This window comes from Cygnus olor, chromosome 1 (genome assembly GCF_009769625.2).
Source record: "Cygnus olor isolate bCygOlo1 chromosome 1, bCygOlo1.pri.v2, whole genome shotgun sequence".
Lineage (NCBI taxonomy): Eukaryota > Metazoa > Chordata > Aves > Anseriformes > Anatidae > Cygnus > Cygnus olor.
Window position 1 is genome coordinate 136,198,491 of NC_049169.1, and position 18,322 is coordinate 136,216,812.

The 18,322-nt window shown below is 40.3% G+C and overlaps 1 protein-coding gene across 2 annotated transcripts in view; it reads left to right on the forward strand.

The window, feature by feature from the left end:
* Positions 1-18,322, forward strand: part of ZBED1 (zinc finger BED-type containing 1) — a 54,872-nt gene that overhangs the window by 1,491 nt on the left and 35,059 nt on the right. Inside the window, exon 1 of one of the 2 annotated variants that reach the window (XM_040534588.1) lies at positions 127-144. The exons of the other annotated variant lie outside the window; for it this stretch is intronic. The gene's annotated coding sequence lies outside the window, so the exon portion shown is untranslated. Of the gene's footprint in view, positions 1-126; positions 145-18,322 lie in introns of those variants that run through there. 2 annotated transcript variants of the gene reach the window in all.

An 18,322-nucleotide genomic window follows, 5' to 3' on the forward strand; every position in this document is an offset into this window, starting at 1 on the left:
GGTGACAGCAGTGCTCCCATGCCCCGTGACCCCGGCAGATGTGTTGGCATCTCCCCGGCACACCCCGAGCTGCCTGTTTCTCAACAGCTCCAAGCAGCTGGGGATGGAGGGAGGAGAAGGGGACAGCTCTTAGGGGCATTAAAGGTGGGCATAGCTCTCTTTTCCTTATGCACCCGATTTTGTGGAAATAAGGAAACCCCTGAGTCCTCTCCTTCGTTTGCGGTTTCACTAGTCAGTAAACTTGTTTGTACCTAAGTCGCAAAAATGTCCTCACACTGGGACGTGTCAGGTTGCATCACATGCTCCTTTCCAGGCAGCAGCAGTGCACACCTTCTGCCTGTATCCCAGCTGGCAGGCAACGGCGTGCCGTGCAGGTGCAGAGGCTTTGCCCGGTAGCGTTAATTATCACACAGAAAGCCAGCGGTTAAGTTTGTTACTGATAGAGCTGGGTGGAATGTGGCAAATTAAAAGGATTTTCCAGAAACTAAATATCAACAGATATGCATGCGTGTGAATAAACGTCTCAAGTGTTGATATGACCAAACATATTTTATAGCACCTGTCTTAACTAACGTGAAGCAGCTTCCTATTTGCCAAGACTGTGAAACAGTCCATTCGGTTACCGTCGGACCATTAGTGTTTCCAGCTGGCTCATTATTACTTTAAGCATATAGTTTCTAGGAGACAAGATACAGAAAATATTTTTTTAACAGCTTTTATTCTAAAAAAGGTAAATTTATATGTGCTTATATATAAACATGTGTGTATGGATTTGTATAAACACTAATGGGTATTTTCCAGCTTAGCACAACTGAAAAATGAGCAGAGTAATAGTGATATCATAATTTGATTTATAGTTGAGGTCACAGACTCATTGGCTATGGGTGTTCACTATTGTGTATTAACAAATGCCAACTCCTAAAAATGTGAAAAAACACCTTCCTATTGCTGTGACACCTGGTATAAGAGGATGAAATCCGGGCCTTGCTGAGGTTGGTGTGGAATTTTGCGGTCAGTTTCAGTGGAGTCAGAAAAATACTGACAGGTTTGCATGTGAATTTGAAACAGCAGGAAGCTACTGAAGTTGAGAGAGCTATTAAACAGCAAACAAGGTTAAATTGGTTACAGTGGAATGCCTCAAAATGTTATTTATATATTTATTTATTTGCTCTGAGGTTTGGTCACAGTTTTAGTTCTATCTAGTTTTGTTAGGTGCTTCTGCCCTAGCTCAATGATTTTCACCAGGCTGCTCCCTCCTAACGTGTTCTAGTGCTTCAACGGCAGTATCTGAAATATCATCAGCTACTGAGGTACGGAGTACAATAGCACCAGGTAGACATGGATCACCTGGAGGTGTTACTCGTTATAATATGGGCTGTAACATCATGAATAGTACCTTTGTTCAAGGCAAAGAAAACTTGTTATCATGTTCCTGTCTGACCCAAGAGAAATCTTTACCATATTACAGAAATAGGCGATGTCATAGGCTGAACAAGTGTTATTATTCCAAAAGCAATTTAGTAGGCTATTCAAGCATTGTGTAAAAGGATATTTAAAAGCTTTGCCTCTTTGCATGAAAAACACTGCGAAAAAGTTACCACTGCTTCATCTGCAGAAGCGTAATGAATTTTACAGACTAATGCTTACCGCAAGGCAGTATTCTACAGCGTGGTCCCAGGAACCAAAATGCCCTGTCATGTCTGGCGCAAACGTTCAGCATGTTTTTGGATAAGTCGTGCTTTACTCAATCTCTATTCAGGCAAATTCCCTGAAGGTTTATTGAATATTTTCTGAAAGCGGCACGTGAGCATATCCGGACAATGAACATCTCAGATTTCCTTATTTTCTACTTCCTTCCCCATAAAATGGGTCAATAAGGGTCAGCGTCTTCATGGTGTGCCCTCTTTGCGTGTTACACCATTTGCCTAAAAGTGGCTTGAAAGGTGCACCGAAGACCGTTCCAATGTGAGAGGCTCTCCTCAGACAGAAACGACAGTCCAAACCTGAAGATGACCAGCACTGTGTCGTCGAGATGTCCTCCTGTCATGCGAGTTGAGTGATTTCCCCTCCAGATGAGCATGAAGTAGAGGAACATCAGGCTGCTGTCACTCAGGACATGTCGACCTGCCCCACACAGTTGCAGCCCCGTTTACCCCGGAGGGCTTGGGGAAGGAGCGATCGTCGAAGGGCCCCGCGGCCTTCAGATCTGCGACCCGGCCGCTACCTGTGCCGCGACAAGTGCTCGGTATGGTTTGTGCGTTTACAAACACCCTGAGGGTGGGGTTGCAGGGATATATTGCCATGATTATAATAGCTGAAACTAGCTGGGACATGACAAATTTTGGGGCCATAGCAGGGTAATACAGTATCAGGGTAAGAAGTGTATTAAACCTGAAGCATGAAAAGGCCGTATTGTTTCTTCTTTCATTGCTATAATGGTGGTCTTGCATTGATAATGTTAATGACAATTCTGGTGTCGTTATGGGGATTTCTAAAGCACCGAAACGTTTGCCCTTCACCCAAAGATCGGCATCCATATACTGGAATTACCCATCAGTCACATACCATTAGGCACTTGCCTGCTGCCTCCCTCCCGTGGGGCACTGCTTCGGTGGTGCGATCTGAAGCTAAAATGTATGGAGAATTTACACTGCCATTGCTCAACAGATGACTTTTTCCCCCCCATTCTTCTCTGCAGCATGAGGGTTTTCTGCTTTTTCCTCTAAGCTGTAATCTTCTGAACTGTGACTATTTAGTGCATAACGCAGTTTGTAGACAAACTGCGAATTGATTTTCCTGAAGTGGGCTGACAAAATGATGAGTGTATTGGAAAGCAGCGCACACTTGGTTATTTGTTGTTCTACATTAAGCTAGGTTTTTCAAGTAAATGTCCTTTAAAATAGCCTTTTTCATTTTAGTGTGCTGCTTTTAATGTGCATGCTTAATATGGTTCATATGGTTCAGTTGCACAGCGGTATCTGCTCTTGTTACAGGCACTCCGATAGCTTTCAAAATTTTATCCAAATGAGGAAATTTGAGCTTCAGCTTGGAGGGGCTCATAACATTGGCTGCTGCTGAGAATTATGTCCTTATTTTGAATGTTCTGAGGTACTACTTTTGAATACTAGAGATTCCTAGTGGCATTTTACCTAGTCACCCCACTCTTAAATCATATCTAAAGGATACCAACAAGGTGACTTTCAGAGTTTCTTTGTAGAACACACTATGAGAAAAAGATGCGAAAAAAAATGGATTGTGACTGATTAAGAAAGAGACAGGAATTGGAAAATAAAGAATGTTGCATCAAGTTGGAAGAAGAGAGACTGCAGAGCATTCAAATTTTAGGAAGTGCATCTGACACAGAGTAAAATGCTAAGCTCACAGGACTAAAATTGACACTTTCCTTTACAGAAAGTGTATATATGCATATACATACATTTATATGTGTACTTTACGTACACATACATATATGCAATCTATGCAATTGAATTAGAAATCTACATCTCTAGAAGAAACTGAGAATTTGTTTTATTTTATTCCTTCAGCCTTGAAATTTGGCTCTCTTGTAGCCCAATACACATTTGCTTTAAAACCGGATAGTGTTGCAGATGCTTTCTTTAGGACTTTGGGATCAAACATGAGTGCACTGATATTATAAATGAATCATTTTTATATAGAAAATGCAAGCACTCTATTCACTTTGAAAAAAAAATGAGTCTAGGCTTTATGGGTTAGAAGAAATACATTAATAACAAATAGATTTTATGTCTCGTTTTTTCCATCGACCTCCAAGAGACAAAGTCCTCACGTACTAGGGAAAAAGTCTATTAGGTAATTAACCTATTATGACCAAAAATATATATATGAGAAAAGAACATCTCAGAGAGAAGGCAGCAGAATTGTGATTTTTTGGCTAAACAGTACTAGCCAACACCTTCTTACAAAAGTACAACTTGTACACATTTTGTACTTAGGTTCTAAGGAGCAAGGGAGGAAAGAAACCCCACAAAGTTAGTAGTACTAAAAAAAAAAAAAAAGGTTACGCACAATGAAACCTGCTGATTATGATGCTTCCTGGGAGTGTTATTGTATAAAGCCTGCCTGAGAGAATGTTTGCATTTGAGTGGAACAAGGAAACAGGTGTACTAAAGGCAGGGAAACAAAGCCTTCTGTATGAATAGCCTCTTCCGTGTTTATTGCATGTTGGAGTAAGCCTGGACAGGTGAAGAAAAATTTATTTGGTATTCAGTATCCATTTCAGTGGTAGTTTGCATCTGCTGTGAACACTCTTGGGTGTGCACATCAAAATGGTCACTATACCTACAGCAGTAACTAAGCAAGGTCTTCATTAAGTGTGGTCTTCATTCAAAATATATGTGTATGAAGTTGCTTGCCAGGTAGCTAACTTGTAAGACATGTTTTTTATATAGCTCTTTCAATTGTCCTTCTGAAGATAACATACTACCAGCACGACCTTTCTGAGATACATATATATATAACTGGAATGAAAAACTAAGTTTACAATCAACCTCCATTCTAATGGCTTGCTTTTATTTTATACTGCTAAACCATTCTGACAAGCTTGATAGGGACTACAACTAAATGGGAGTTTAATGAGATCTTGGTATCAGGAAAGATAAAAAGAAGACACTGTGAGCGTACAGAAGGACACTTAGTTATATGCTTCTAGCAACTGACGTAGTCTAATTGAGCTGTGATAGGAGTTAAGACCTAAGGAATATGCATTTATTCATTGGCACAGTGAAGCTGAAAGGTGGCACATTGCTGCTGCTATCAACCTCTGCCCTCAGGCCACTGCATCCTGAGTATTCGCTGTAGTTTGAGGATTATAGTAAGAAGGAGCGTAGGATTTGCAGGAGTTTTGAGCATTTCCGATCTGTCAATGAGTTGATGTAAAACCTGTGCTGAGCATTCTTACAAGGACATCTCAGAGCATTCCCCGTAAATCCTATGAGACCTCTTAACCTCTTCTAGGGAGCTAACCTGTGACCTCAGGGAAGTAAGTGGCAGTAACAACAGTAACAATTAAGATTACCAAGATCTGAACAGAATATTTTTTCCAAGGCTCCTCGCGTACCATCCAGAGTATTACAAGTCTGTCATCCACTTTCTACATACGGAGAAGGAAAGCTATGGGAGGATGAATTCATATAGAATAGTCTTCAACCCCTTCAACCCTTTGTTTCTCTCTGTCTCTCAACCTGGAGAAGGTGACAGAGTGCACTCTTCTCCCATTTGCCAATGACAACAAACTTGGGGTACCAGTCAGTACACCTGAGGGGAAAGTTGCCATTCAGGGTGACCTAGACTTCCTGGAGGAGTGGGCCAGCAGGAGCCCCATGAAACTCAGCAAGGTGAAATATCAAGTCCTGCACCAGGGCAGGAAGAGTCTCTGCAACAACAGCAGCTGGGGATGGAAGGGACGGGGAGAAGCTCTGGAGAAAGCACTGGGCTGGTGATGAGCGGTGAGCTGAAGGTGAGCCAGCAGTGTGCTCTGCAGTAAAGGTGGCCAGCAACCTCAGGAAGTGTATAAACAGAAGCATAGCCCATAGATTGAGGGAAGGGATCATCCCCTTCTGTGCAGCACCTGTTAGACCCCATCTACGTACCGCATCCAGTTTGGGGTCCCCAGCACAGGACAGCCATGGAGAAACTAGGGGGGAGCTCAGTGGCGGGCCCCCAAGGCATTGGGGCTGGAGCATTTGTCCCATGATGAGCAGCTGGGGCAGCTGAGCTGGTTCAGCCTGGAGAACGTCCCATCTTTGGGGGCACCTAGTAGTACCACTGCCTGCCAGTGCCTAGCAGGGGCCACCAAGGAGATGGAGTTGGGCTCCTCACAGCAGTGCACAGTGAGAGGACAAAAGACAGTGGTCATAAATGGAAGCAAGGGAGTTTGGGACTGTTTAAAAGGAAAATCTATTTTTTCCTATGAGTACAGGCAGGCAGGTTACCCACAGAAGCTGTGTGGTCTCCATCCTTGGATGTTTTCAAGACCCCCTGAGCAACATAGTCTGAGCAGTAGAGTCCACTAGAGACCTCCCAAGGTTGCTTGAACTGTCCTTTGATTACGTGATCCTGTGAACCACATACTCTTGAAAGTCTTCTACTGGAATGAGTAATGGCTGGCTTGTACTGCACTCTCTCCCTTAACTTTTCACACGTGTTGGCCAGGTAAAACAAGAAGTCTGAGGCCCAGAACTCCAGCTGGGTCAGACTGGGGGATCCATTCTCAGTAACCCCAGCTATCCTTACATTTTACACCACCCAGCAGATCATAGCTACTAACCTGCTACACAGCACTTCTGGGCTGTGGTGTGTAGCTGTCGTGGTGCACAGCAGTGCATCACTAGCACAGAATGACAACTGTATTGATACATGCATGGAGAATGAAGCCCTCACGCATAATAGTAGCCTGAAGGTTGGAGACTAAAATCACAATGTACTTATGGTCTGTTTAATTCTTACACCTCTGTGGGGACTCTAGCACATTTCTAGGAACTGGAAATTAATTCAGTTACTTGCTCTGACTATAATATAATCATGCTGGGCATGCTTTTGTGCAATATAATATTTTCTGTAATCTTGTCCAATTTCTATCTTTCTGTCCTTCTTCATCAGCCCAGAGCATGTTGTGATAACTGTAATGCCCATATAGGAAGGTGGCAAAATAGGATTTTCAGGTACCACCTAGCTTGAAGGTGAACTGGTTTGAAGAGAAAAACAATCCCACATGAACTGTCAGCTTCAACATTGAACCAGCCATCTCATGCCCAGGCTACTCGCAGTTTATATTTAGATACAGAAGGGAGAATACTAGCTGGGTGGAAAGCTACTTAATGCAAAAGGCTGTTGTACTTTTTTTTTTTTTTTCCTTCCCCAGATAAAGAAAGCCTCCTGTGTAGTGTTCTGAGTTTTTCTGTTACAGCTGCCTGCTGTACTGAAGCCTGGGCAGACCTGGTGAGGACAGGGAAATTCCACAAGACACCAGTGGACCAGCTTCAGAACCACAGAGTGGCTGAGGCTGGCAGGGAGCTCTGGAGCCCAATCTGCTCCAACCCCCTGCTCCAGCAGGACCACCCAGAGCAGGGTGCCCAGGACTATCTCCAGGCAGCTTTGGAAGATTTTTGAGCTTTATTCTGACATTTCTGTATGCACCAAAGTTTATTCCAAAATTACAAGAGCAAGCTATCTGAATTATTTTTTTTTCAGTGCAAATCCAAAATAAATGAGAGCTGCAGTTTATCTGTTGTCAGAGATTCAAACTTCAATTCTCTCACATTAGCAGAAAAACTGCCCCCCCCCCCCCCCCTTAAACTCATAGAAAGTGATATTTGTATACCTCAGTTGATTTTTTTTACTTGAAGATATGTTAAATTATGATGAAAAACATTTTGAGCCATGGAAAAAAAAAGACTCGTATATTTGAATGCATAAACTGATATATTGGAGATTTCTGAATTGACTTTATTTTTTCTCTCATGTGGCTAACAGGCCTGGAGAGCATTTAAATTAAGGGTGAAAGAGAAGAAAAAAAAACCGTGCATTTTACGTGAGTTCACGAAACCTCTCTGTGCTCTAAAACTAAATTATGTATGAAGCAGCAAGATCCCGTATTGTATATTAAATTCACATGACAATTTCCTTTTAAAAAATTTAAAGAGTACTGAGGTGAATGAACTGGATAAAACATGGTATATCTCATGTATTTATTCAAAAACTTCTATGAACATACTGTTGTTAAGAATTAAATGTTTGACTCTTCCTGTGCCAGGAACAAGACATTGACACTAAATTCATTTAACATGAGTCCATGTGTTGGAGCTGATATGGATTCCAAGGATAAAAGTGTGAAAGTATTATGAAATAGTATTACCATTTTGATCAACCAAGGGTTTCTCATACTTCTGGCTTTACTAATAAGGTCAGCAGGAAGGTAAAGCATGACAGAGAAGGTTGGAACAGGCTTGGAAGTACGTTGCAAATACTGTTGTGAGTCATTCCCTTTTAATCGCGTAGGCAAAATCCTATGGGCATGTGGGATGATACATAAATGAAGGCAAAATTTTGCTTGCTATGGAGGAGCTGTTCATTTGTTACAAACATTCAGCTGACTTCAGTGGAGCAGTGCCAATTTATGTTAGCAAAGGATCTGGTTCTGAGGATACGTGGATGCATTAATAAATGGTCAAAGTCTTTCTTCGTGCTGCAGACAATAGCATGCAAATAAGTGATGTGGCTAGGATGACATCCAGCCACCTTTTTGACTTTTTAGCCCTTGTAGCCAATTATCCTTTTTTTTTTTTTTTTTTTTTTTTTTTTCACTGGTTTGGCAGGGATTGATGTTAACACTCGGACCTTAAAACTAATATCATTTTTTAATAACTTCAATGTGTGTTATAGAGTAAAATAGTTCAGTTGGAAGGGATCTACAAAGATCATCGAGTCCAACTGCCTGGCCACATCAGGGCTAACCAAAAGTTCAAGCACATTACTGAGGGCATTGTCCAAATGCCTCTTGAAGACTAACATGGATGGGGCATCAACCACCTCGCTAGGAAGCCTGTTCCAGTGTTTGACCACTAATTGCTCTATATAAAATGTTACTAAATTAAAAGGCTGTGCCATGAAAAAAAATATAAATGGTATACCGCTGAAAAATATAGCTATGTATTGCATGATTTTGGTTCAGTAGGTTTCATTAAAGAAAGATAAGCTTGAGTAGAAAAATCAGCACTCCAAGAACCTCTGCACGTATCAACAAGGAGTCATTCCTGCATAAGTCTAAGAATATGATAATGCTGGTTTTATGAATGCCAGCTAGGCAAACTAAACTTATTTTTAAGGTTTTTTTTTTAAGAGTTTAATCCTCTAGATGATTAGTGGTTCTTGTGGTAGCTTTAAAATAACTAAAAGTGTCTTGGGATTCAGAAAGTAGAGAGCTAGCTTCAAAAGATAACATTCTGATGGGGTGCAGTGGTAGCTGTGCCTTGGTGGGTGACAACAGTTTTGGAGGACAACACTGACAGCTGGAATGAGAAATTAATTTGTATTGTAGGATGGATGGATGGATGCATGCATGGATGGAGGGATGGATTGATGGATGTCTCTGGCAAATCATTTGGGAACTTGCAAACCTAGGAAAAATGTGAGAATGCGAAGCCTCATGATGCAGTTGAAGACAGAAGAGTCTGCTCTGGCAGGGGCAATCCAGTGTCTGGCAAGGAGAGGAAGTGTGGATTTAGACCCTGCCTTCAGGACATACTGTGTTGTGGCAGTCACCCTTTGATGCAGGCTTGAGAACAAACTTGATTGCACCCTACTGAATTTGTTGTGTGTGTAACAACACAATGTGATAAACTGCTGTGGGCATGTATCAATGTGCTTCATTAACATTTCATTAAATTATATCTTCAGCTGGGTAGTAAGATGTAGTTTCTAATTTGCCATTTTTAAGATAGCTGTTGGTTGACCTACGCCTACAAATAACCCATCTCTTAAGTTCCTGTGATGTCTGCACTAGCACAATAACTTAATTTCTCTCTGCACTACAGTTTTTTGAGTAGGACAGATGTTTAAACTGTGAACTCCATTTACTCTTCTCATGTTTTAATTGTATAGATGTAACAGCGTAGATTTGCCATTCATAATCATCTGGGTGGTGCTTACAGCTTGCTTTCAGTTCTGACACAGTATCTTCATGCTTCTTAATCCTACAGCACAACAGACACCTGACAGCCTACTGGAGCTATTATGCTTGAATTCCCTTTCCACACTTCAAAGGTGGATTTTGTGCCCTGATGGGGGACTGGCTGAAAAACAAAAAATTATCATCATCCTTGAGTATAATGAGATAGGAGAATAAGCTCAAAAAGTCACTACATTTTCCATCTCTTGCTGTAGTAGTAGCAGATGGCATTAGTGGCCCAGAAAATATTGTCCTTTGGATAACAGTACTTGCTTGCTTTTGCTTTTCCATGTGTAAAAAGGTGATTTTTTTGATTCACGAGCACAAGCATATCTTACTTTTTACTGCTATTCTGTTTTTCTTTCTTTCAATTTTTTTTCTTTACCATTAGTAATGCTTCAATTTTTACAGCATTCTCTGTGATACCTGTTCCGTTATAATATACACCAAAAGGATTTGTTAGGAATTTAAAGAGATGTTACACATATGCACATACACACGCACATACATTTATTACTGATGAGCATGTGGTGGTGCTTGAAATAACAAAGGTCACTCCTCATTTGCCCATTTCCACTGAACAGACCTTGATTTCCTTGATTTGCTTAGTTTTAGTTTGCAGTTTGTCATGTGGGCTAGGCCAGTGACCCAGAAAGGAACGGAACGGTTAGATCTCTTGATTTGCAAAAGCAGCTCTTCGCTTGCCCAGCAATATGAAATTTTTGTGGCTTTCCATTACATTTGTGGCAGCTTTTAACGAGGGCAGGGTAAGAATGGTGATAGCCTCAGTCACACATTAGAGGTGTATCTCAGCTAATCTTCCCTGGTCAAGAACGTGTCCTGTGCATGTTTGTCTCCCTTCCAGCACCATTACTTAGGGGGGGTTCTGTTTCAAGAGAGTCCTCATCTTCCACAAATGGCTGTTGAATGCCCTTTATCAGCACTGAAGCACGGGGCTGGCCTACCGACAGACCGCCTCTCCAGGCCACAGCTGGAGAAGTGGCCTTATAACTGGCATCGCTCAGATGTGGAAAGGCTCGTGATTTTCGCCTGACCTGGGCATCCTCAGCTGTTTTTTTTTTTTTTTTTTTTTTTTTTTTTTTTTTTGAGAGTGAGATATATATATATACCTTTCAATGCATTTTAAAATGTTTGATAAATTGTAAGTTATAAAATCCTTATATATAGCTGTCTATAAAAAAAATCAGTCTAAGTACATATTTATCCAGAAGTATATATCAGGAAATAGGGAACTGTTTAAAGAAAGGAAAAGGGAAGAGTTAATTCATTTTTGATCAGTTACTAGATATATGACTGAAATATTGCATTGTTGTATTTAGCTGGGGACAAAACAAGTAAATACAAGCAAAGAATAAACAATATCTCTTCCATTAAGAAAGGTGCTGTTCTGTGTTTCATAGAGTTTAGCAAAATGCAAAAGTATTTCTATAACCATCTCACAGAAAAACAGAAGCATCCCTGGGTTTAGCAGTATTGCATGTTTTTCCTGTTTGTGTTTGAGGATGGCTTGTGCCTTTTTTGAAAGAGCAAGACCTACAGGAAAAGGGCTAGTCAATCTGTAGGGAAAATTATTGATTTTCCCAGAAGTTTAAGTGCACTGGTGTGGAAAGCATTGTCTTACACTCTAAAGCATTTTTCGAACGTAAACAGCAGTGGGCTTTGACCAGCCTGAATGTGTGTTTGCTCAGGACCCGGCACCCTGGAGACAGAATACTGTAGCAACGGGAATAGTGTCACTGTAAAAATAGAACAAAAACTGCAATAACGGGAATAACATCTAGCCTCAATACTAAAAATATTAACGACTACGGAGCATCGTGATGTCCAGGCACTACAAAAAAAGGTCAGCATTGGCACCCCTCTTTTATCAGGAGAGGCGCTGGAAGCTGAGGAGCGGCGAGGGTCTCCCTGGCTCCCAGCCCAGTGAGCTGCTCGAGGAACTGCTCTGTGGTAAGATAATGATGTTGGTGATTACTGTGTTTTGATCCGAGAGTGTAGTGGTAACGGGTTACATATCGCTACACTATCATTTTATGTAATTTTCCAAACATTTATAAATAATTCAAACTTCAGGTTGGATGTGGCACATCAAAGGTATCTTGTCACATCCCCTTGTCTTTTTACATCAAAGAAGCACTGGAGACAGTGCTGACATGTTATAGCCATTAAATAAAGCACAGCATTTTGATATGAAATGACATTTGAGTACCAGACTTTGGCTTACAATGGGGAAGTAAGAGCACGGCTAATAAATTTGGTTAGACCGCTGACATCCTGAGGACAGTTAGAGGAGTATATTGACACTGGGAACCTTTGTCATTTTTAAAATGGAGTTAAAGCAGTCATCGACAAGATGAAAGAACATTCTTGGGTAGAGAGGCCAGAGTTCTTCTCCATGACCATTCCCCGTAAATAACAAGTCATTATTCTTAATGGCATATTATCCATGTCAGCCTATGCAGCAGTGGGAAACCACTGCGTTCAGTGAAAGGAAGCAGCATCTCAGACGCGGACTGAAAACCAAACAAAACCCACTATTCAAATTTGATTTTAAGATGTAAAACTAAAGATGTTTGGAGATCTCTTTGACCTTTGAGTTCTTTTCTTAAATATGGGAACAACAGATGGTGTTGCTGAATGTTTAAAGTTGCATGAACAAACGCGTTTAGAGATGGACGTGGCACAGATGAAGCCTTGAAACACTTGGGAAGGGTTCAGAAGGCAGAACTGCCCAATAAATAAAGCAATCACCCAACAAAAGCAATGATTGGCTATGGCATGTTGGGAAAACAAAACAGAAACAAACAAAAAACAACAACAAACCATTTTATTTTTAATGACAATGGACATGATTGGCCTTTTTTAGCTTGGAGGGTTGTGTTAGAGACGGAAATGCCAACTTCTCTGGACTGCATGTGAAGGAAGTGGTGCAAATGCAACCAACATGCAGAAACCTGTGAGTGAACATGCAGTGCCTGCTGTGACAGGGGATTCAAAATTTAAGGAGGTTTAAATCAGTTGATTAAAAAGCTTGCTAGAAGAGAAATCCCACTTTCAATGAAAGCTTAAGGGATGTTCAGTTTAAACTATCTGGATATTATTAGTACAGCATGATGACTTTTCTAGGTATAGTAATAATTTTTGGAGCAGATAAATGTAGATAAAAGATCTGCAGGGATCATTGTTTTAATCTAATGAAATGTACAGTGCTCCACTGCCCTCTTTTGCCACGTACCTGGAAGAGCAGCAATCACAGCAACAGGTGCCATCACAGCAATGGGCGCCTTTCTCTTCCAAGACACCGACCTTTTGAAAGGGCTGCAGATGTGCTACAGCTCACAAGTTGGGCTTTGGGAATCTTCTCACTAACAAAGGAAAAATACTGCAAATATTACCTCTTCTTTTACATGACTAAGGACCTTAACTTCTGCAAATTTTCCGCTGAATTCTTAAATGATAATGAGAATCTGATCCTGGGTGGATTTGTTCTAAAGGTATTGCTTAACAAAATATCTAACAGGGATCCTGAAGAAGTGGAATGAAAAAACATATCAGGACATGCCCTCCACATGTATTCTGCTGGGAAGCAGCACAGCCTTGTTAATATTGCCACTGTCAGCTATTTTGCAAAGGAGAAAATCACCTTAGTTGTTAATTTGCTATCTATCTTGCTTATCAGGAAAAAAAAAAAAAGTTATATGCTAGCCCTTCAAATCTTCCAATTAGTTAACAGGGCACACTTGAATAATTGTGTTTATAGTTATATTTCTGTTTTTCATTGTTGGCAGTGCCCTCTAGCAGCTTGAAAGTGATTTTAGTTTTCCTACCTTTTTGACACTGAAATTTATGTAGAAAAGAAATCGCCTTGGGCTTCTGATGGTGTCTTGCCAAGATTTTTTTTTTTTTTTTTTTTACTTTTGCACGAGCATCGCTGACAGTGAAAACACAGCTCTTGGAATTATTAGGGTTCCTGCAAAGTCAGTAAATGATAATAATCTGTCACGAATACATGAATTCATCTTAAAGCAGAGCTACCTCCTGGGTAAACTTGGCTTTCTGTATTTTTACAGCTAGCACTTTTGGGGTTTGTTCCTCTATTTTGTTGGGAAAATAGCTTTTTTATACATTAATTATTTCCACAAAGAATATAAATTGAAACATATAGAAATATACGACATAGAAAATGTTTATTCTTGGATGTTACGTTTATCCTCCTACACCATTTTATTGGAACTTATTAAACTGTCCATGCCAAGATCTAGGCTTACAACAGCTACCCCATGTTCCCCTTTAGTGGGAAGAGAGAATAACCTGAGGACATTAAGACATTTAACTTTTTTTTTCTTCTTTCTGTTTTTGTCAAACAATTCATTTGTTGCCATTGAAAATATCCACAGAGATTTGTTCAATGGATATTTTTGCAAACTAGCAAATAACAGCCATTGAGAGGTTGTTAGGGGAGTGTGCCCATTAAAGTGCACCACATTAATGTCTGGGAGCAGGACAGTTGGATGGAAGGACCTAAGAGTGTTGGGGTGGCAGAAGAGCATTACACAGCGTGAGACAGCTGTTCTGAGGAGGTGGCAACGCCGGGGAGATGCAGGCTGGACCGTAAGAGCATACAGGAGTGTTAGGATGTGAGCAAATGAGGCTGCTCAGCCCCCCGCCCCCCCTCCTCTCTCGCGGGTCTTTTTGGCCCAACTCCACTGAATTTTCATTTTGTACACCAGCATGACTGCCTTCCTCCAGCTGCTGCTCTGGCAGGGGATGAGAGGGAACAGGGCGAGGACCGAGGAGCTAGGATTTGGGAGGACTCTGTGTAGAACGAAAGAGAAGCTGTAGCTGCAGCCCAGCTGATGCCATGGCAGGGCCATGAACGGGCAGCCATCGTAACCAAGCTGCCGAGGGATGCGTGAGGCCTACCTCAGCCGTGGCAGCTTTGTGGTACCAAATGTGCTGGGGTAACAAACATCAGAGGATCAGAGAACTCATAGCAAATAATCTAGGATATGTTTAGCCTTTCCTTCCCTTCTCCTAGATCTAAATATGCGCAGCCCTTCACGAGGTTTGAGTTCAGTCTCATAGGCTCCATTTTTTTTGTTTGTTTTAGAAGAAAAAACATTATTTCAAGCCAGAAGTCCAGAAAGTTAAGTTACTCTTTCAGTGTACTCAAAAATCATTTTCCCACTTTCATACAATATATATATATTTTTTTCCTGAAGCTAGAAAACAGGAAGACCTGGAGCACCACAACAGAACACCAGCATCAAAACCCTATAACAGTAGGACTAAACTGCCACCCCAGGGGATAAATTGAATGCATCCACAAAGAGTTTTGGTTTGGATCAAGAGTGTGCTTTTGAAATGAAACTGCTGATTGTTGCTGCTTCCAGGACTTTTGTTTCTATCACAGAGATGTCTCAGAGAGCATGATGGGGTCCTTTTTCGACTTGATGCACAATGGGCTGCAGTCCAGAAGCTCCCCTAATGTGCTCCAGACATCAGTTACTAGAGATACTGGTCATACACAGCTGTCACAAAATTATGGCAGTCTTTCAGAACTCACAGATTTTTTCAAAAACTTCAATTATAAGTGCTTCAGGCTCTAATTAGTTTTGAACAGACTCAAAATGTTGCTGAAGACTCAATTCAAAAAAGTGATTTCCCCACGTTTAGTAGGGTTGTTTTTTGTTTTGTTTTGTTTTGTTTTTCTGCAAGAAGCAGTCATTGATGGTCTGCAGAAAAGTCATCTTTAAGTTCTATCTCATTCTGACATTTCAGCAGCTTGTATACCAGCAACTGAAGCCCCCTCATCATGGATATTTTAGGAGATATTTGATGACTGTTCTATATCTAGTAACATCCTATGTTTGATAACATATTTAACTCTAGAAATGTATATATAGCAGTAGCTAAAATTGAATTTAATTAAGATCAGTATCAGAAAAATATTAACATTTTAATATTTCATATTCTTATAATTTTGGAATTCGTGTCTTCATAGATATAGATATTTCTGCAATTCTTTTCCATATAAGCCTGTAGCTGTAATTTACAAAGTTGTTGGATATTTACCATCAAGCAACATTAGCCCAAGATTTCGCTCTAAAATTTTTCATTACATTATACAATATTTTTTCTCTTTCTATTATCAGATACTATATTTCAGTGATCAAATTTTTCACCAAGTGTGGCCAAGTGTTAGAGACAAGTAGGTATCTTTTGGATTATTGTTATTCCACCAAATGATTTTTTTTTAATGTTCTTAAAAATGTGCAGTATCTTGTGGGTGCAGCTCTGAAAAGATGCAGAGGGCAGTAGTCATGCATGTCCAAGTGAACTTTACAGGAAACTGATGCCAAACAATGTCAGGATAGTTTAGGCATTCCAGTGCATTGGGCAGTGAAAGAACAGTGATGGACAGGAAATTACAGAAAAATCAAATGCAATTCTTATATGGTCTAGCAAAAAGAATAAGGAAGTGAGGTAACTAGCAATAACAGAACTTCATAACAATTTTTATCAAATTATCTAATTATATATATAAATATATATAAAAGTAGAAAAAGACTTGCACATGATCATTAGGTCCAAATATTCGACACGTCTGAATCCTGGTCTGATCCTCTACAGTTAATTTTGCAAAGCTGTAATCAGTTATGAAATACCTGAAGAGAAACATCTGTGTAGATAGCTAAAGAGATGATAAAACTGCACAGACAAGAGAGATCTAAGGGAGAAAGGTTTCAGTTCTTAAAAAAACTGAAGTAAGGAACCTCACCTTTAGTAAGTCACCATTCATTAAGTCACACATTTAGCTGTGTTTAAGTACAGATGTGAATGGTAGGAAGGGATGTCTTTGAATACCTGAAGTGTCAAAGAATGACGAGCAGCACACATATGAATTTACAAAGATAAAATCATGTCAGATAATGTGATAATGTGGTCACGTTTTTTGAAGACACCAAAAAACAAAAACAAAAATAAAAACAAACAGTTCCTGAAGATTAAGTGTGTCTAGAGTGTAATAAAACATTTGATATTGTGTGTCACAAAGCATTATGTTGAAAAAGAAAAGACTGGATTCAGAACAGCAAACACTTGTACCAACAAGCTCTGGTATAACTGACATACAGCTTACTAGAGGACTGTGTGAAGAGCTGGCAGGTGTTAGGAATGAGGTAGGCACATATTCAGTGAGATATCTGAAAACAAATTATGGGGCATACTTTGTTTAACATCTCACAGGTGCTTTGCTTTGATTACAGATTCCTTTGGACAGGAACATCCTTGCTCTTACATTTTCTTTGTCTGTGGTAGACTGTTGTCTACACAGTGGTAATAATAATTGATTAAAAAATTTAGGATGTATTTTGCAATTTCCTCTTTCCCCGTTTGCAAGACTCATTTTACAGGGATTAGTTTATTTTCATTTCTAATAATGTTCAGGATACTCTTCCAATGGATCTATTATGTGGGATTCATAACGGCTGTTTTTTAGGCAGGCCACTCTTCCTTAGTTCTTCTATTTTGAGTGAAAACAGGACAGGTCTGCATTCAGCTTCTAATTCAGTTGCTTTGGGTTACCATCTAGAAAGGTCTGTCACCCTGCATCAGCTAAATAGTAAGCTTGGAGATATTACTCTTAAGCAGATCAAAGTCAGATAAGCAAGTCCTGGTCATGATGAAGGCAGTTAAAGTTCTCAGGTTATATTTGGATGAAGTTCGGGCAGATGTGACACTGCTGCATCATTGAAGTAACTCACAGGGGCTGCATCCTGTGAAATGGTCTGAATTTGACATGAGAGGAAGGAGTTTATCCATTATTGTTTGGAGAAATCTCTAAGTACTCAGCTTTTTATGCCCTAGCTCCATTAGCAACAGTGATACAAAGAATGTATGCTACCTTAAGTGTAAAGTTTGTCAACTCCTGAAATTCAAGCAGAGTAGAAATAAACGTTTCCAGGCAATCAATATCTCAAGCTGCACAGTAGGTTGGACTCTGACAGAAGTGAAAACTATCCTCTGAAGTATTCAGTGAAGCAGTGAGAAAGCCATGTTGTTCGCACTGTCTACTTCAGTTATCATCCTTTGGCACCAATGAAAAATGCAAAGACCAAAGATGCAACGCGTGAATTGTGACTGCATTGCATAGCAGATGTGCATCAGCAGTTGCTTGGTGATTAAATGAAATACAGAGGCAAGCATAATCAAGCGGCTGGTACCTTTCAGCAGGATGTGTCAATAACAGCATCTCCCTAGAGTTTGTAAGTGATAAGAGCACAAAACTGACTTGGGAAAAGAAAATGATAATGACCTAACAACGCTGCGTGACTTGACAAACCAAAAAGATCCCCAGAGAGCCTACTTGTTCACAATACTTTAATATCAACCCCACACAAGTCACAACCATGAACGTTACTTGCTGATAAGATAATCGTGTAGCACAGAGAAAATTAAAGATCTCCAAGCATCAGCTTTTATAGACTGTATTATAAAGAACCCAGAGCAGAAAGACAAAGGTACTAACAATAATAGTGCCTGCCATGAGGACTGTCACCAAGGCCTGCAGGACTTGGGCTTCCTAAGTCAGTG